This window comes from Oncorhynchus keta, chromosome 11 (genome assembly GCF_023373465.1).
Source record: "Oncorhynchus keta strain PuntledgeMale-10-30-2019 chromosome 11, Oket_V2, whole genome shotgun sequence".
In the NCBI taxonomy this organism is placed as follows: Eukaryota; Metazoa; Chordata; class Actinopteri; order Salmoniformes; family Salmonidae; genus Oncorhynchus; species Oncorhynchus keta.
The window spans coordinates 9290351-9307386 of record NC_068431.1 but is presented as its reverse complement, the minus strand read 5'-3'; the positions used below and the strand labels follow the sequence as shown (position 1 = coordinate 9307386).

Below are 17036 nucleotides of genomic sequence, written 5' to 3'. Positions count from 1 at the left end.
TGGTTGTTGTTTTCACATGGGTTCAGTATCCTGTGGAATTGAATAAGAAAAGGGTGCAGTGAGCTACTGAATATTCTGAGTTAAGGGTCATTGCTTGTCCAGCCCCGTGAAGGAAGAATGAATAATCCATAACGTGTGGACACCCAAAGCAATGTTGGACTGGCGCTGTTAACTGGAAATAACCTAAACCTCCACACTATCACTTCCCTTTCCCCCCAAAAAAACAGATCATCCTAGTGTAGAGTGAAATCCTACAGTACTACAGATGACCAGGTAAGTCTTGTGTAGAGTGAAATCCTACAGTACTACAGATGACCAGGTAAGTCTTGTGTAGAGTGAAATCCTACAGTACTACAGATGACCAGGTAAGTCTTGTGTAGAGTGAAATCCTACAGTACTACAGATGACCAGGTAAGTCTTGTGTAGAGTGAAATCCCACAGTACTACAGATGACCAGGTAAATCTTGTGTAGAGTGAAATCCTACAGTACTACAGATGACCAGGTAAGTCTTGTGTAGAGTGAAATCCTACAATACTACAGATGACCAGGTAAGTCTTGTGTAGAGTGAAATCATACAGTACTACAGATGACCAGGTAAGTATTGTGTAGAGTGAAATCCTACAGTACTGCAGATGACCAGGTAGGTCTTGGGTAGAGTGAAATCCTACAGTACTACAGATGACCAGGTACAGTGCCGTGCGAAAGTATTCGGCCCCCTTGAACTTTACGACCTTTTGCCACATTTCAGGCTTCAAACATAAAGATATAAAACTGTATTTTTTTGTGAAGAATCAACAACAAGTGGGACACAATCATGAAGTGGAACGACATTTATTGGATATTTCAAACTTTTTTAACAAATCAAAAACTGAAAAATTGGCCGTGCAAAATTATTCAGCCCCTTTACTTTCAGTGCAGCAAACTCTCTCCAGAAGTTCAGTGAGGATCTCTGAATGATTCAATGTTGACCTAAATGATTAATGATGATAAATGCAATCCACCTGTGTGTAATCAAGTCTCCGTATAAATGCACCTGCACTGTGATAGTCTCAGAGGTCCGTTAAAAGTGCAGAGAGCATCATGAAGAACAAGGAACACACCAGGCAGGTCCGAGATACTGTTGTGAAGAAGTTTAAAGCCGGATTTGGATACAAAAAGATTTCCCAAGCTTTAAACATCCCAAGGAGCACTGTGCAAGCGATAATATTGAAATGGAAGGAGTATCAGACCACTGCAAATCTACCAAGACCTGGCCGTCCCTCTAAACTTTCAGCTCATACAAGGAGAAGACTGATCAGAGATGCAGCCAAGAGGCCCATGATCACTCTGGATGAACTACAGAGATCTACAGCTGAGGTGGGAGACTCTGTCCATAGGACAACAATCAGTTGTATATTGCTCAAATCTGGCCTTTATGGAAGAGTGGCAAGAAGAAAGCCATTTCTTAAAGATATCCATAAAAAGTGTAGTTTAAAGTTTTCCACAAGCCACCTGGGAGACACACCAAACATGTGGAAGAAGGTGCTCTGGTCAGATGAAACCAAAATTGAACTTTTTGGCAACAATGCAAAACGTTATGTTTGGCGTAAAAGCAACACAGCTCATCACCCTGAACACACCATCCCCACTGTCAAACATGGTGGTGGCAGCAGCATCATGGTTTGGGCCTGCTTTTTTCAGCAGGGACAGGGAAGATGGTTAAAATTGATAGGAAGATGGATGGAGCCAAATACAGGACCATTCTGGAAGAAAACCTGATGGAGTCTGCAAAAGACCTGAGACTGGGACGGAGATTTGTCTTCCAACAAGACAATGATCCAAAACATAAAGCAAAATCTACAATGGAATGGTTCAAAAATAAACATATCCAGGTGTTTGAATGGCCAAGTCAAAGTCCAGACCTGAATCCAATCGAGAATCTGTGGAAAGAACTGAAAACTGCTGTTCACAAATGCTCTCCATCCAACCTCACTGAGCTCGAGCTGTTTTGCAAGGAGGAATGGGAAAAAATGTTAGTCTCTCGATGTGCAAAACTGATAGAGACATACCCCAAGCGATTTACAGCTGTAATCGCAGCAAAAGGTGGTGCTACAAAGTATTAACTTAAGGGGGCTGAATAATTTTGCACGCCCAATTTTTCAGTTTTTGATTTGTTTGAAATATCCAATAAATGTCGTTCCACTTCATGATTGTGTCCCACTTGTTGTTGATTCTTCACAAAAAAATACAGTTTTATATCTTTATGTTTGAAGCCTGAAATGTGGCAAAAGGTCGCAAAGTTCAAGGGGGCCGAATACTTTCGCAAGGCACTGTAAGTCTTGTGTAGAGTGAAGTCCTACAGTACTACAGATGACCAGGTAAGTCTTGTGTAGAGTGAAATCCTACAGTACTGCAGATGACCAGGTAAGTCTGGTGTTTGGAGTTTGTGGAAGTGTAGGTGATTTAAAGAGAGACCAGTATCATTACTTAGACCGTGGGAGGTTCCCTTTAGTGAACCATCATCAAAGACACACTCTGCGGAAGGGAAAGTAGTCCCGACAAGCGGCTAATAGGAAGACCCTGTGAATGTATGAGAAACAATCCCAGGTCAGTGGGAGACAGACACAGAAACAGAGACGTGGAGCTCACCTTGTCGGACGTACTCCTGGTGTTCGTGGCGCACCAGCTCAGCCACACAGCCCCCGTAGTGCAGGTGCGTGTCGCGGTCATAGGCCTTGAGTGTCTCACTGGAGCTGTAGGACTTCTGGGTGGCCACGCGGCACTCCTCCGGCTGCAGGGACGCGGTGGCATGGTGGAGGTCCTTCCTGCAACGGCCCCGGGTTAGGGAGCGGTGCGGACGCTCATCCATGTCCATCTCCACGGTGACTGGCGCTGCTGCTCTTAGGGGATTGGCTCAGGTCAAAGCTCTCACCTGTTAGGGGTGACAGCGAGGGAGGGGTGGAGAGAGAGAGAGAGCGCGAGAGAGCGCGCGCGCGAGAGAGAGAGAGAGAGAGAGAGAGAGAGAGAGAGAGAGAGAGAGAGAGAGCATGAAAACAGACACACCGAAGTAAAGTGTTCACTTTCTAAAATACTAAGATCATGCTGCACTGAACTGTGTTGTCTTAGGTAAGGTTCTTAACTTCAGTACCTATCCTCCTACACAATGAGATATAATCCCTTATTCTGCCTGTGAGAGTCAAACTGTTTCTGAAGAAATGGAAAGAAATATACCATACAAGCATTTAACAGTGCACGTCTATTTTGGAGAAGTCATGTCGACAGAATGAGAGCCCCATGGGGATTGATTTAGTTGTCTCATTCCACATATCCTGCTGAGGTTAAAGATATATACAGACACTTATCAACACCTGACTGACTACACTGTCAAAACACAGTCAGAACACACTCTACCCCCCACACACACAGCGAGCAGGCAGTCTCAACAGGAGGGACGAGGACTGGGGATCCTCACCATGTCTCAGGCTCATTATCACTTGGTGAGTAAGTTATTTTCTGACTAACATAGTGAAGAGAGAGAATCATAGCTAGAAGGCTCTACTGGAGGGAGGAGGCATCCTTCCAGACGCTCCACATTGACACCAGCCCACTCTGCATCTGTCTGTTAGGCTGAGGCTGTGCTACCCCAGCCAGAAACCAGCCAGGGCCTCCATCACCACCAGCTACTGAGCAGCAGGAAATTAGGGCCTCAAAGAGCAGGTAGTACATAATGCATCTCTTTTGTAAATAGTAGACTTCTGTTAGAACAAAACAGTAAGATTCCTTTTTTTGATCCACCTTAAATTGTTCACACAGCAACAGGTTCAAGTGAATTGCACAAAATAATAGAACAAAAGCACTTTTGTTTGAAGCTCACAGACATACGTTGGAAAGATTGTTATTAAGTTGTCCTTGTTACACTTTAACAACCGATAAGCAGTGTATGAAAAAAACACGTATTTTCTCTCAACCTTTTTTGTAGTTACAAATGTTTCCAGGAAACAAGGACAAATCTATTGATAACAGCTTTGCATAGGAAGCTTTTGAATATTTCGTCTTAAAGAGATTCTCCGGTACTTTTAGAACTAAGGACCCTCGGAGTGAGTTGGTACTTTAAAATTGTGGAAGCCCTTAAAGAGATTATCCGGTACTTGTGTACTCTTTTTAGCCAGTAACTCTGAAAGAAGCGCTCACGAGCCAAAAGTGGTCCCCGAACATTTCACTACCTGTGCAGATATGTGCACCACGTCATTGCTCATTCTCTCGCTCTGCTGTGTGTGCATCTTGCTAGCTGTAAATCAAATGGAGAGGGGCTGAAGCTCATTGGCTAGAACTTAAATTGCTACGGGGCTGGCCCACGTGGGGGAAAGTTCAGGGGAAAATGGCGCAGCACAGCTTCCAGAGAAAACATGGGATTTTGTGGTCAATTGAGGTAAAACAGTAATTCTGTTAATAGATTATGCATGTACAGTGGGGCAAAAAAGTATTTAGTCAGCCACCAATTGTGCAAGTTCTCCCACTTAAAAAGATGAGAGAGGCCTGTAATTTTCATCATAGGTACACTTCAACTATGACAGACAAAATGAGAAAAAAAATCCAGAAATTCACATTGTAGGATTTTTAATGAATTTATTTGCAAATTATGCTGGAAAATAAGTATTTGGTCACCTACAAACAAGCAAGATTTCTGGCTCTCAAAGACCTGTAACTTCTTCTTTAAGAGGCTCCTCTGTCCTCCACTCGTTACCTGTATTAATGGCACCTGTTTGAACTTGTTATCAGTATAAAAGACACCGGTCTTTTTAAGTGGGAGAACTTGCACAATTGGTGGCTGACTAAATACTTTTTTTGCCCCACTGTATATACTATGCATTGACACATCCAGCCTAAAGCGGGGAGGTTTCAAAGTATTTAGAAGTCACGAAATTTCCAGAGCATATCTTTAATTCCACTGACTGTGCTTGTTGCTGCGGGCAGATCCATACATTTAATAAGGTTTTATTTGAAGTGTTTACATAATCAAGAGGAATCTCCGCTCTGGCCATTGATTACCAGCAGTACTTATACTCACAAAGGCCTCATCGTGTGAAGTGGTAAACACTGGCGCTCATCTGTACCGACAATAATAACCCACTCAACAATAGACAAGGAGAGAGTCATGATGACAAATAAAAGCCCGTTTCTTTTATGTAGGTCTCTCTCATGTACTATGACTCCAGCCAACCTTGCTTGTGGTCACAGATTAAGGAGGGGTGGGAGTGTGTTCAATAGGACGAAAGGATCCATGTTGGATTGTCAAAGATCAGTTTGAGAGCCAGGAGAGACTCATGGTGGAGCCTCGGGGTAGAGAGAGAGTGATGAAACAGCATTATGGAGGAGAGGTTAGAGCCGAATGAAAAGCATCAAAGGCAGGGATACGTGAAGCTGTATGAGGTATTGTAGCAATTATCAAGATGAAGTGCACTAAGGGTTCTCATTAAAGAGCTTTCAACCTGGACCCGGTTTCCCAAAAGCATCTTAAGGCTAAGTTCATCGTAAGAACCTTCGTAGGAACATCGTTAAATCTCAGAGTTTTTCCCCAAAACCATCGTTATTAACGTTGCACTACAAAACACTCGTAATCCACCGGCTAACAGGTAAGTGCGTCATTAGATGCCCCCCACCCGCATCACATTACACGCAGAACATAGAATCACATGGTATATCCGTCTCTCTGTGACTGCCCATAATTTTACAACAAAGTTGACTACCACAAATACAAAGTTGTCAATGTCTTTGCAATTGATACAAACAAGTGCTTCAAATGAAACCTGAGATGACTGCATTAAAATATACATTTGAGTGGACAAAACATTAGGAACACCGTTCTAATGTTGAGTTGCACCCCCTTTTCCCTCAGAAGAGCCTCAATTCATCAGGGCAGGGACTCTACAAGGTGTCGAAAACGTTCCACAGGGATGCTGGACCATGTTGACTCAAATGCTTTCCACAGTTGTGTGAAGCTGGCTGGATGTCCTTTGGGTGGTGGACCGTTCTTGATACACACAGGAAACTGTTGAGCGTGAAATAACCCTGCAGTTTTTGTCACAAAGCGTTGACACCTACTACCATACAATGTCTTTCCCATTCACCCTCTGATTGGCACACATACATATGTCTTGAGACATAAAAATCCTTCTTTAACCTGTATCCTCGCCTTCATCTACACTGATTGAAGTGGATTTATGAAGTGACATAAATAAGGAGCATAGCTTTCACCTGGTCAGTCTATGTCATGGAAAGAGCAGGTGTTCTTTATGTTTCTTGCACTCAGTGTAAATAGACTACAATATGCCGATTTCATTCTTATGAAAAAATGTAATGTTCTATAAATTGGGTTATATTTTGCTACCTGTAGGCTACCATCTGTAATTTGCCTCAATATATGTTATGATGTGTAGCCTAACGTGCGTAATGACAGGCCAAATCATGTTCATTTTTATTGTTCAGTTTGCAAAGAAAACAATAATTAGAAAATATATATTTTGTCTCTTTGTTTTTATAATTTTCCTTCAAAGATGCTGAACGTATTTCACCGGACAAAGCACCCGAGCGAACGAAACAGCTCCCCTCTGTCTCTATATGTGTAGCCCATATATCTGATGCTGCTCTGGTCGAAAAAGTATGACGTTGTTGCCGCACATGACATTGAATGCAAGGGAAGCCAGCCAGGATTTGTCCTTTCTTCATAAAACATATATAAAATAATAGCCAATCAGTGTTGCGCTAATCTGAACGAGCTCAACCGTGATTGGTTCTGGCGCACCAAATTTTTTTAAAAGAAGAAGGAGAAAAAGGGAAGCCAGTTTGGATTTGGCTTCACACCAATCACATCACATCAAAACCAAACATGATTGACAGAAAAAACAGGAATTGTTGCATCTCGCTGTGGTGCTTTCCTCCAGTGGCCAGCTAGCTAGCTAAAATTGTCCCTTTGTTAAATTAGACATGAATTGAGAGAGGGATTTGGACTGATGGCGATTCTTGCCTAAGAGGATGGAAGTTCAATATGTAGCTAGATGTAGTAGGCAAATGTTAACTAGCTGGTTCATTATTGCCCATGAAAGGAAGTTAGGTTAGCGAGCAGGCATTTTAGACAGTTAGCCTCGGCAACATGAAAGAGAGGATGTCATTGGTGTTTCTTTCTAAGTGAGTGAGGTGAGGTGAGGTGAGTCAACATGTTTTTTTATTCTTGCGAGCACACACACACACACACACACACACACACACACACACACACACACACACACACACACACACACACACACACACACACACACACACACACACACACACACACACACACACACACACACACAGAAATCAGTACCATGGACAGCCATATCATATTTAGCTTACGTTGATTGGACTAAATAGTTTTTGGGTATCTTTTAGTTGTCACTGTATTAGAAGCATAGGTGAGTTGATGATGTTGAAATGTTAAAGTTGAAATGGTGCTGGAACATTGAAGTCACCTCCTGTTTTCTTCGTCACTTGCGACTTGCCTATCGCTCCATGGTTCTAAATCAATAGTTTAGTAGTATGAAAATGTCTAAAACATTAACTTTCTTGACCATGCTGTAGGTCATGTACCTGTTTGTCACTAGCGACTTGCCTATCGCTCCATGGTTCTAAATCAATAGTTTAGTAGTACGAAAATGTCTAAAACATTAACTTTCTTGACCATGCTGTAGGTCATGTACCTGTTTGTCACATGCGATATGTTTTGTGGAATTCATCGGAGAGATGTTTCTCTCCGGTTTTGTGATGAAACACAGGTGTTATTCTGCCATTGTGTCTTCTTACTGTCTCGGACTTAGAGGTATATATCACGGTGGGAAGGGATATGAACTAGCAAGTTATAGAGCAAACAACGCAATTATCACAACACATTGGTTACGGCTATTAAGGCTATTTTCTTTCTGGCTTGGCTTCCCCAGTGATTTTACCCACACGCCGCTACCGTAAGCATTAGAATAAGCCTCCTCAATATTTGCAGCCGTAGGTGGTAATATCTCTCTAGGAGCTGGTACGTCATCAGTATTGTGAAATAATTAGAATTTTAAAGGTGATTGGAATTGAGAAAGCTGATTCCAAGAGCAGCCCTGCCTTTCTTTCCATCCTATCAGTATTGACCCATGTACCAACGTCACACTTAGCGACTGTTCTCTCTGAGTGGTGTTTTGCGAAACGTGTGTTATATTGTTGGCTGTTGTAGGAAAGACGCAATGCTAAAAATACTCCTAAGTGGTAGTCTTGATTACCAACAACGACGAGACGACACTACAGTGGTAGGCTTGATTACCAACAACGACGAGACGACACTACAGTGGTAGGCTTGATTACCAACAACGACGAGACGACACTACAGTGGTAGGCTTGATTACCAACAACGACGAGACGACACTACAGTGGTAGGCTTGATTACCAACAACGACGAGACGACACTACAGTGGTAGGCTTGATTACCAACAACGACGAGGCGACACTACAGTGGTAGGCGATTACCAACAACGACGAGACGACACTACAGTGGTAGGCTTGATTACCAACAACGACGAGACGACACTACAGTGGTAGGCTTGATTACCAACAACGACGAGACGACACTACAGTGGTAGGCTTGATTACCAACAACGACGAGACGACACTACAGTGGTAGGCTTGATTACCAACAACGACGAGACGACACTACAGTGGTAGGCTTGATTACCAACAACGACGAGACGACACTACAGTGGTAGGCTTGATTACCAACAACGACGAGACGACACTACAGTGGTAGGCTTGATTACCAACAACGACGAGACGACACTACAGTGGTAGGCTTGATTACCAACAACGACGAGACGACACTACAGTGGTAGGCTTGATTACCAACAACGACGAGACGACACTACAGTGGTAGGCTTGATTACCAACAATGACGAGACGGCCTACAGGGAGGAGGTGAGGTTCCTCAGAGTGTGGTGTCAGGAAAATAACCTCACACTCAACATCAACAAAACAAAGGAGATGATTGTGGACTTCAGGAAACAGCAGAGGGAGCATCTCCCTATCCACATCGATGGGACAGTAGTGGAGAAGGTAGTAAGTTTTAAGTTCCTCGGCATACACATCACGGACAAACGGAATTGGTCCACCCATACAGACAGTGTGGTGAAGAAGGCGCAGCAGCGCCTCTTCAACCTCAGGAGGCTGAAGAAATTTGGCTTGTCACCAAAAGCACTCACAAACTTTTACAGATGCACAATCGAGAGCATCCTGTCGGGCTGTATCACCGCCTGGTACGGCAACTGCTCCACCGACAACCGTAAGGCTCTCCAGAGGGTAATGAGGTCAGCACAACACTTCACTGGGGGCAAACTACCTGCCCTCCAGGACACCTACATCACCCGATGTCACAGGAAGGCCATAAAGATCATCAAGGACAACAGCCACCCGAGCCACTGCCTGTTCACCCCACTATCATCCAGAAGGCGAGGTCAGTACAGGTGCATCAAAGCAGGGACTGAGAGACTGAAAAACAGCTTCTATCTCAAGGCCATCAGACTGTTAAACAGCCACCACTAACATTGAGTGGCTGCTGCCAACATACTGACTCAACTCCAGCCACTTTAATAATGGAAAAATTGATGTAAGAAATGTGTCACTAGCCACTTTAAACAATGCCACTTAATATAATGTTTACATACCCTACATTACTCATCTCATATGTATATACTGTACTCGATACCACCTACTGCATCTTGCCTATGCCGTTCTGTACCATCACTCATTCATATATCTCTATGTACAAATTCTTCATCCCTTTACACTTGTGGTTATAAGGTAGTTGTTGTGAAATTGTTAGGTTAGATTACTCGTTGGTTATTACTGCGGTGTCGGAACTAGAAGCACAAGCATTTCGCTACACTCGCATTAACATCTGCGAGTGTGTATGTGCCAAATAAAATTTGATTTGATTTGATTTAAACCTAAGTTCAATTGCTATCGGGGAACCTAAGCAAGAGACAAGGACTGAATGGAATAACCCACAATAATTACTTGAGCCCTGTTAACCACAACGATTCTAGGACAAATTGATCCTCAAGCCAGTCTACTCTCAATTACAAGAACACACATCATACCAGCACATAATTATGAATGTAAACATGGGGACTTGAAAACAGTTCATGCATCTGGATAAGAAGCGGAGACTTAATTGACTCATTAATCCTTTTAAAACTTGTGTGTGACTATGTGTCTGTTTTGCTTAAGAGAGAGAGAGAGACAGAGAGAGAGAGAGAGAGAGAGAGAGACAGAGAGACAGAGAGACAGAGAGACAGAGAGAGAGAGAGAGAGAGAGACAGAGAGACAGAGAGACAGAGAGAGAGAGAGAGAGAGAGAGAGAGACAGAGAGACAGAGAGACAGAGAGAGAGAGAGAGACACAGAGAGACAGAGAGAGAGACAGAGAGAGAGAGAGAGAGAGAGAGAGAGAGAGAGAGAGAGAGAGAGAGAGAGACAGAGAGAGAGAGAGAGAACATGCTCACACCTCCACAGAAAGTGGCACGTAAACAACAGAGGGATTGAAGATACAGTTCAATAAGGGAAAGGGAACATCATATCTGGGCACAGGCCCCAGTCAGTGCCAGATGAAGAGAAAAAACTATCTTCTGAGCTCACCATGGCAGCAGCAATCCACATACTCCATTTAAACTAATCCCTAAATCCACATTGGGCAAACCTCTCACTGCCCTAATCTGCCTGTAAACAAAGGGATTTGAAAGGGTGTTGTGACTGTGACCAGAGCTGTGATACCAGCAGTGATTCAGACACACAATGCCTGGCTGAGGACAGACACCTGTAGGTCCTGATGGTTTAATTGTAGCTGCTTGGAGGGTGGGGAGCCATGGTGGGGAGAGTTAGGAGCTAGCCCAACAGGGGTGGGGAGAGTTAGGAGCTAGTCCAACAGGGGTGGGAAGAGTTAGGAGCTAGCCCAACATGGGTGGGGAGCCATGATGGGGAGAGTTGGGAGCTAGCCCAACATGGGTGGGAAGAGTTAGGAGCTAGCCCAACATGGGTGGGGAGCCATGATGGGGAGAGTTGGGAGCTAGCCCAACAGGGGTGGGGAGAGTTGGGAGCTAGCCCAACAGGGGTGGGGAGAGTTAGGAGCTAGCCCAACAGGGGTGGGGAGAGTTAGGAGCTAGCCCAACAGGGGTGGGGAGAGTTAGGAGCTAGCCCAACAGGGGTGGGGAGAGTTAGGAGCTAGCCCAACAGGGGTGGGGAGAGTTAGGAGCTAGCCCAACAGGGGTGGGGAGAGTTAGGAGCTAGCCCAACAGGGGTGGGGAGCCATGATGGGGAGAGTTGGGAGCTAGACCAACAGGGGTGGGGAGAGTTGGGAGCTAGCCCAACAGGGGTGGGGAGAGTTAGGAGCTAACCCAACAGGGGTGGGGAGAGTTAGGAGCTAGCCCAACAGGGGTGGGGAGAGTTAGGAGCTAGCCCAACAGGGGTGGGGAGAGTTAGGAGCTAGCCCAACAGGGGTGGGGAGAGTTAGGAGCTAGTCCAACAGGGGTGGGGAGAGTTAGGAGCTAGTCCAACAGGGGTGGGGAGCCATGATGGGGAGAGTTGGGAGCTAGTCCAACAGGGGTGGGGAGAGTTAGGAGCTAGTCCAACAGGGGTGGGGAGAGTTAGGAGCTAGTCCAAAAGGGGTGGGGAGAGTTAGGAGCTAGCCCAACAGGGGTGGGGAGAGTTAGGAGCTAGCCCAACAGGGGTGGGGAGAGTTAGGAGCTAGTCCAACAGGGAAATGACTGGAGAAAAGGGTAGATGGAAAAAAGGGAGAACATGCACCAGGGAGGAAGAGGATGAGGAAGAGGATGTGGAAGAAGAAGATGGTGTGGAATAGGAAAATGATGTGGAAGAGGAAGAGGATGTGGAAGTAGAAGAGGAAGAGGATGTGGAAGAGGAAGAATATGAGGAAGAGGACATGGAAGATGAAAATGATGTGGACGAGGATGTGGAAGTGGGCAGCCTGCCAGGAAACAAGGGATAGTGCAGGAAAGTGGATGTGAGGAAGGAGAAAGAAAGAGGGGGAGGAGAGGAAGACAGGTTATGGTGCAGAGAGCTCAAAATAGAAAGAGACCAGTGGGTAGAGGTAGAGGGTACCTGAGGATTTGCTGTGGATCAACTGAGCTGTGATGTGCCCTCAGGCACTCAAACTGGCGGTAGTCTCTGGAAGAACAGAGGTAGCCTGGCTAGACAGACAGAGAGACACATAGCAGGCTGGCTAGGGAACCAGAATAACAGAGAGTGTCTTTGTTGGAGCCTAGTGAGTCATGTAACTGACAGACTGGTAAAAGTGCATTTAATTGAGCTAAAGCTGCTACTTCAAGGTGAGAACTCAATAAACATGTATGGCATTTCACTGATTGATTACCGAGTGGCAGTAAAAGTTTCTCTCCCTTCTCACTACATGTTATTTTCATTTCAGTGTTTCAATAATTCCTTTTGATGATTCAAGACAGTTTTTCTCTGTACTAAACTTCAGGCTCAGATATCTCTAATCCCCCCACAGATGCTCAGGTGTGCCTTAAGCAATTCTATCTATTTGACCTTTTGCAAAGGTTCTTGGAGATAGGATAGAGTATTTTTACCTTTCAGAGAGCCGTGAGTTTGGAAGGATGTAAGCAGCCCAGCTGTGGCAGACCTGAGCACAGCCTCAGGGGTAACTTGGGTGGACCAGCGTGATTACTAAGCCCTCTCTTTTAGTTTTCCCTGTCTACTTCATCAAATGCAAAACAAAACTGACCTGATTTGAGTGAAAGAAATCTTGTTTCCAGTAGTTTTCGCTAGCTCCTACTACTGTAGCACAATTACAGTTATACATATACACTGAGCCATCAAACAGGCAGTGTCAATACAGGATTAAGATTATATTATTATTTTTAATTTTGTGTTGTTGACTGTATGTTTGTTTATGTGTGTTGTTGTTTTTCCTCTCACTGTTTTGCTTTATCTTGGCCAGGTCACAGTTGTAAATGAGAACTTGTTCTCAACTGGCCTACCTGGTTAATTAAATAAAGGTGAAAAAAACCAGGACTAAGATCAAACCCCATTACGCCGTCTGTGACGCTAGTCGGATGTGGCAGTGCATGTAATCTATCAAGGATTAAAAATGGTAACCCTGCCACAAACCTCCCAGTCACGCAAGCCTACCAGACGAGCTAAATGTCCTCTATGCTCACTTCGAGGCAAACAACACTGACCCATGCATGAGAGCAGCTGTTCCGCACGAATGTGTGATCTAACCGATGGAAGTAAAACCTTTAAACAGGTTACCATTCACAAGGCCGCAGGGCCAGCCAGATTACCAGGACGCGTACACAGAGCATTCGCAGACCAGCTGGCAAGTGCCTACACTGACATTATCAACCTCTCCCTGAACCAGCCTGTAATATATACATGTTTCAAGCAGACCACCATAGTCCCTGTGCCAAAGAACACCAAGGGAACCTGTCTAAATGACTATCGCCCCGTAGCACTCACATCTATAGCCATGAAATGCTTTTAAAAGGCTCACATCAACACCATCATCCCAGACACCCTGGACCCACTCCAATTCACATACGACCTCAACAGATCCTCAAATGACACAAGCTCTATTGCATTGCACACTGCTCTCTCAACACCATAGTGCCCTCCAAGCTCATCACTAAGCTCAGGACCCTGGTACTGAACACCTCTGTCTGCAACTTGATCCTGGGCCTCCTGACGGGCCACTCCTAGGTGGTGAGGGTAGGTAACAACACATCCACCACTCTGACCCTCAACATGGGGGGCCCATCAGGGGTGTGTGCTTAGTCCCCTCCTGTACTCTCCGTTCACCCACGACTGTGTGACCGCACACGACCAACACCATCATTAAGTTTGCTGATGATACGACGGTGATAGGCCTGATGAAACGGTGTATAGGGAGGAGGTAAGTGACCTGGCAGTGTGATGATATGACAACAACCTCTTCCTCAATGTCAGCAAGACAAAGGAGCTGATCGTAGACTACAGGAAATGGAAGGCCGAGCATTCCCCCATCCTCATCGACGGGCTGTAATGGAGCAAGTCGAAATGTTCAAGGTCCTCAGTGTCACTAAGGAATGGTCTGCACACACCAACACAGTCGTGAAGAAGACAACTCCTCTTCCACCTCAGGAGGCTGGAAATATTTGCCATGGGCCTTCATATCCCAAAAAGGTTGACAGCTGCACCATTGAGAGCATCTTGACTGTCTGCATCACCGAAAGGTATAGTAACTGCTTGGCATCTGACCGCAAGGCACTACAGAAAGTAGTGTGTACGGCCCAGTACGTCACTGGGGCCGAGCTCCCTGCCAACCAGGACCTCTATACCAGGCGGTGCCCCAAAATAATTATCAAAAACTCCAGCCACCCAAGTCATGGACTGTTCTCTTTGCTACCACACTGCAAGCGGTACCGATGCACCATGCCTGGAATCAACAGGACCCGGAACAGCTTCTACCTCCCCCTCCCCCCAATACATAAGACTGATAAATAGTTAGTTAAATAGTTAACCAATCGGCATTGACCCTTAAAAAAAAAAATATTGGCAAATGTTTCTTATCTATCCTGTTGCCTAGACACTATATGTACATACTGTATCTACCTCAATTACCTCATACACCTTTACATCGACTCAGTACTGGTACCCAGTGTATATAGCCAAGTTATCATTACTCATTGTGTATTTATCCTTGTGTTATAATTGTTCCTATATTTTTCTCTCTGTACTGTTGGGAAGGGCCCCTAAGTCAGCATTTCACTGTTAGTCTACACCTGTTGTTTACTAAGCATGTGACAAATAAAATTGTATTTGATCTGAATGATGAGGAACTATTTCGGCCCAAATTGCTTTGATGTGTTAAACCAGCCATCTTCATTTAGTGTGCAGGTTGGCTCCCACTCAGGGCTGGATGAGAGGCTTTTGTGAGGAGCACCTGTAATGATGTATGAGGTAGTGCTGAGTGGAGGGGGAACTGAGAGGATGGTAGCCCTATCCAGAGGACTGCTCCACAGGCCACCTCAGCCTCCCACCCCCCTGGAGATAATGGAGATCCTCTCCAAACACATTAGATTCCCCATGAGACAGCCCTCACAAGTGGCTGGAGTGGCCTGCACGCTCCTCTCCCAAGTGCCATAGAATTATAATGCAGACACTAGTCGAGGCACTGGCTATACAATTTACACCGCGCCTGTGTCCTTCACAATCTCATTATTTGCCCTATTTTCGTTGAGGATTTTCCACAATGTGAAAAATTGGGTATTTTTCGTTCATGAGCATGGAAATAGAATCACTTCTCTCTTGTCTCTGCAACTGAACATTTTCACCATAAAACCATTTGGCGCTATTAACAAACCTATGGGCACATTGTGACTGGGACTGTTGGTTGGCTGCGTAGTAATTAATCAGATCAGCCTTGGCAAGGGTTTGGATACAGTATATAAATATTGTGTATATTTTTTGCTTTGTATTTGTAAATGTTGTAAATTTGTATGATTTGTGTACAGGCAATGGGATTTTAAATAAATGTTAAATAAATAAATAAAAATATCCCCACCAGACTCAAAGACGAGGAAATTATACAAGGTATGAGTCAACATTATGAAAGACAGGTTCACATCATTATTGTGTAGCTATTCACAAACAATACTGTCCTTATTCAGCATCTGTCATCTATTTCCAGCACTGGATAAATTGACAAAATGGAGGATGAAAATGTAGGCCAATACAGGTCATACCAATGTGTATTACAGAATCCTGCATATTCCATCACCTCAATGACAACAGATGTACAGTTGAAGTCAGAAGTTTACATACACCTCAGCCAAATACATTTAAACTCAGTTTTTCACAATTCCTGACATTTAATAATAATAAAAAATAAAATTTGATTTTAAAAATTCCCTTTCTTAGGTCAGATAGGATCACCACTTTATTTTAAGAGTGTGAAATGTCAGAATAATAGTACATCAAATCAAATTTTATTTGTCACATACACATGGTTAGCAGATGTTAATGCGAGTGTAGCGAAATGCTTGTGCTTCTAGTTCAGACAATGCAGTGATAACCAACAAGTAATCTAACTAACAATTCCAAAACTAAACTAACTAACTAGAGAATGATTAATTTTATGTCTTTCATCACATTCCCAGTGGGTCAGAAGTTTACATACACTCAATTAGTATTTGGTAGCATTGCCTTTAAATTGTCTAACTTGGGTTAAACCTTTAGGGTAGCCACAATAAATTGGGTGAATTTTGGCCCATTCCTTCTGACAAAGCTGGTGTAACTGAGTCAGGTTTGTAGGCCTCCTTGCTCGAACACGCTTTATCAGTTCTGTCCACAAATTTTCTGTAGGATTGAGGTCAGGGCTTTGTGATGGCTACTCCAATACCTTGACTTTGTTGTCCTTAAGCCATTTCTCCACAACTTTGGAAGTATGCTTGGGGTCATTGTCCATTTGGAAGACCCATTTGCGACCAAGCTTTAACTTCCTGACAGATGTCTTGAGATGTTGCTTCAATTTATGTCCATAATTTTCTGTCCTCATGATGCCATCTATTTTGTGAAGTGCACCAGTCTCTCCTGCAGCGCAGCACCCCCACAACATGATGCTGCCACTCCCATGCTTCACGGTTGGGATGGTGTTCTTCGGCTTGCAAACCTCCCCCTTTTCCCCCTTAACATAATGATGGTCATTATGGCCAAACAGTTCTATTTTTGTTTCATCAGGCCAGAGGACATTTCTCCAAAAAGTACGATCTTTGTCCCCATGTGCAGTTGCAAACCACAGTCTGGCTTTTTTGTGGCGGTTTTGGAACAGTGGCTTCTTCCTTGCCGAGTGGCCTTCCAGGTTGTCGATATAGGTCTGGTTTTACCTTGGATATAGATACTTTGTACCTATTTCCTCCAGCATCTTCACAAGGTCCTTTGCTGTTGTACTTTTCGCGCCAAAGTACGTTCATCTCC

At 44.3% G+C, this 17036-nt stretch overlaps 1 pseudogene; it reads right to left on the bottom strand.

Annotated features, from left to right (window-relative positions):
* Positions 1–17036, bottom strand: part of LOC118371115 (teneurin-2-like) — a 474921-nt pseudogene that overhangs the window by 410191 nt on the left and 47694 nt on the right.